Here is a 4,180-nt window from a genome sequence, read left to right as displayed (position 1 = left end):
ATTGTAGTGCTGAACATGGCACGAATGAAAGGGCACCACGATGCGGAGGCGGCGCAGGAGATCCTCATGAGTACGCCGGTGTTGAGGCCGACGTTAAACGCGGGGGAGGGAGTGTGTGGGTCGTGGCTGAAGCCGATGGGGAGGAACGTTGCGGCGCGACATGCGGGAAGGTGGTGTTGGGGTTGAAACCGCCACGCGCGACACCGTCGGAGTAGCCGGGCAAGGGTGCGTACCCCCAGGGCGGCATCGGCGACGAGAGATGGGCCGACGACGTGACGCCCTGTTGGTGGCTCCGTGTGGCCTGCGGGTTGCGTCCGAGCGGATTCATGATCAAACACCGCACTGCCACTGCGTCTCTGGCCCTCTTGGAATCGACCCTTCATCGCCGGTCGGTTGTGACCGCCTCCCGGCGCTGGACATCTGCCCTCCACTGGGTGTCCGAAATGCCCGTCGGCCTAGCCATCGACGCCCTCCGCTTCCTCTGCTTCGGCTGGGTGGAATCGGCAGCGGTAGCGGAGCGAGGGACGGTATACTTCTTCGGTGGCATGGCGGTCGGATGGCGGGAGCGGGAGAAGAATGGCGGGAGCGGCAGAGGGGAGAAGGGGACTAATGAGGAAATGGAGTAAAAGGGGGAGAAAACGGCAGGAATAGGCTCGTCTATTGCCGACAACACGGACCCACTTGACTTTTCCTTCGTCCGGCTCCCCTTGAGGGACTGGGTTCGGCTTGGCTTCACCGGCTGTTATTTCAGCCCAAACCAACGACGTTATACAAGGAGTTGATGACGCGACTGGGCTGATTTTTCGTCGTCGTCAGGGCCTATTGGGGAGGGGGCGAGTGGAGATGCTCTTACCTCCTTACCGACGACGGACAACACACCCAAAGCGGTCAGAACCTTGAACAGGAAAGCAAGAACCCTCCACCGACCAGGCAATGGAGAAGGAGGGCCATTCACAAGTCTTGAGCCATTCAGTCACCCTACACATGTATTTACATCGTTACACTATCTCGCCCTGGTGCAGGGCCATTCACACGTGTCTTTTTGCGTTGAAAGTTCCAAATTTCCAATCAAAAGTTTAAATCCTAAGAGGTCGTGACCTGCTAAAGGAAGGGTTGCGTGGCGCATCGAAGACGCAACGCAAGTGAATGTTTGGTCACACCCGTGGCTACCTATGGGGACGACGAGACGGCCGGTAGTGCTACAAGGTCAGTCGATCATCACTTAAGGTGAATGAACTCATAAACCCGGTGTATGAGACATGGGATGATGCATTAGGCCTTGCTTGGCAGGAAGGGGTTGGGGAGGATTGTGGAGGGGGTGTTCAGAGGATTGGATGAATCCCTTCCTTCCACCCAATCCTCTCAAATCCCCTCAATTGTCAAATCCCTGAGCCATGAGACAAGGTTTTTGAGCCGCATGGGTAGAAAGAAATCGAGGGGGATTAGAGAGGATTGAAGGGGTTTGCTCACCATAAACCCTGTCCACCAAATGGACATGCGGGGAATCGCGGGGTTTCTGACCCCCTCGGGCATAATCCCCTACAAACCTCCTCAAACTCTGCGCACCAAACAAGGCCTTAGTGAGGGATTTCTTCACCGAGGAGGATGGATGATTTTATTTCCTAGCATTATGACAGCAAAGCTTTATTCTGTGGCAAATCGGCCTATCACGTGGGACTAGGAGTGAGCTTTCTCTTTTTTGAAACGCGGTCCCTTAGGTACCGATCTCATTAAAAAAGATAGAAGAGAGTTGTCCGGTTAATAATTAGAAAACCGGGTTAAAATCGTCACAATGCGCCCGTCACAACAGGGCACACAGGGCGACATGGCAACCTACACAAGAATGCACACACGCCGTCAAGGGGAAGAGCTCCATCGAGGTTGTAATCTGGCGTCATCGCCATCACGCCTCCGCGAGGGTGACTCCGACTTCACCATCGACGACCACCGATGTAGCCTCCACCGCAGACAAGCGTAGAGGTCTGCGTCGGACAGCGCCAAACAGTCCACCACGCACGTCGGCGACAGATAGCTTCGACTCAGCCGACGAGCATTGAAGGAAGAAAAGCACCGGACCTGCGCCGAGCCAGCGCCAGAACCGACCACCCGTCTTCACGTCATCGTCGCCGCAAGGATCCCCCTCAAACAACTCCGACTTCAGAAGACAAGATAGGCACGGCGACCCCTCGAACACGTCGGACGAGACCGCTACCAAAACCCAACAACAATCCTACTCCGCTTGAAGGGGCCATCGTTGTCACACAAGAAGCCGCGCAGATCATCCACATTGCCGGACGAGCCCCAACCGACCGCAATGTCGCGAGCGTCTAGCTCTTGGAGAGTGCAAACGAGATCCAAAGTTTTTCAAGACGACGCCCCCCAAGGAGGAAGCGACGATGCCGACGCCGTCGTCCGGCCCAACCGGGCCTAAGGTTTTCACCCGAAGAACTGGATCCGAGGGTGTGTAGGGAGAGAACTCCTAAACGGTGCCTCCAAGGAGGTGAGACGACGTCCACAGACGCCGACACCGTCGGCCAGCAAGCTCTCGCCCGGAGCACCTTCCAACACCACAACTCCACGCACAGCACCTCCGCTAGCACACACGCCTCCCACCAAACCACTGCGCCAACGGCACCGGAGAGCCACCGAGCACCTCACCTCCCAGCCGTAGAGGCCAACGGGCCAGATCCGGTTGATCTGGCATCCCACCACCGCGGCGCAACCGGAGCCACCAGAGGCCAGCCCGCCACATGCCCGACCAGGGACCGCGCCCCACAAGACGCGTCGAAAAGGAGCCATCGGGTCGAAGACCAGGCGCCCGTCGACGGCACTGCCGCGGCATCCACCCATGAGAGCCGCAGCCAGGGAACCGTCCCGCTGGAGGAGGCCCAGGGGCTCGTCGGCGACGCAGCTAAAGCCCCCGACGGATCCATCGCGCGATCCAGAAAAAAGGGATCGAGCCTCCCCACCCCGAGATCACGCGCCCTGGCGAAAGGAGAAACGCCCCCGCCGCTGTCGTCCGTCGCCCGGGCTTAGCTCGGCGGCCTCCTCCGGCGACGGCGAGGGGAGGAATGAGGAGGGCGGGGGCGGCGCGACTAGGGGTCTGCCCATGTCACCTCGGCTGAGACGACGCGGGGCGGCGCGACTAGGAGTGAGCTTGAAGGACGCAAGGAAACAGCGAGATGTCGAAACCTCAAGTAGCCAAGGGAGTAGCGTATCTGGAAGCTTGAATTACCGGGGAAAGTGCATGTTTTTGTGCCGGCTGGCTCATAACAGTTTGCCCGCCAGGATTGATATAAAGCGGATACACATCGAGCTTGACACCCGCTGCCCTATGTGCAACCGTCTTGATGAAGATGGTAAACTTCTGTTTCTTTGTTGCAAAAGAGTCAAGGCAGTATGGAGGGAACACAACCTGCAGGAAGTTCGCCTCATGCTTTGTGAATGCCAGAACTCTAGTCAGGTGAGACAGGAATTTTGTGCACTACCTGTGGACAAGAAGCAACAGAACTCTAGTCAGGTGACAGAGGAATTTTGTGCACTACCTGCGGACAAGAAGCAACGGGTAGCTGTTCTTCCGTGGGATTGGTGGACGGCGAGGACAAGACTAATGCCCAGGAAGTTAGTGGATTCATCAGCAGGCACGTGCTGGACTTCGGGAACACAGAGAACAAAGGCAAACCCTCAGTGACACAAACACAATCGTGGATGGCTCCTGGAGCTGGAATGGTGAAGTTTAACACGGATGCTGCTTTCATTCCAGAGAACCTCTTTCTCACTCTGACGCAGTATGTCTCGAGAGCTGAGGAACCTCTTTGAGAAAAATCCTTATATGACACTATTTTAAATGTTGGTTACCTATTTAACATTGAAGAAATATTTCTTCCTTATGTAACACCGAGTGTAAATATTTTGCTTTATTTAACATTTCCGTCCATTGTGTTAGCCCACATCGTTAAAATGAACTTGCATTGACGAAACTGCCCCTGTCAAGAGAAAAGAGAAAATCCAATCTCTCCATCCTCCCCCCCCCCCCCCCCACACCTTACGCATGGCAGCGCGCCGGCGCTCACTCCGCCGCCCTTCCGGTCGCCCCGCCGTCCTCCCGTAGCGTCAACGCCCAGCGCCGCCGTACCGCTCGCCCCTGACGAGGACCAGGCCCCAACGCCGCCCTCTGGCC

Source organism: Hordeum vulgare, chromosome 1H (assembly GCF_904849725.1).
Source record: "Hordeum vulgare subsp. vulgare chromosome 1H, MorexV3_pseudomolecules_assembly, whole genome shotgun sequence".
In the NCBI taxonomy this organism is placed as follows: domain Eukaryota; kingdom Viridiplantae; phylum Streptophyta; class Magnoliopsida; order Poales; family Poaceae; genus Hordeum; species Hordeum vulgare.
This window is presented reverse-complemented; position numbering follows the sequence as displayed.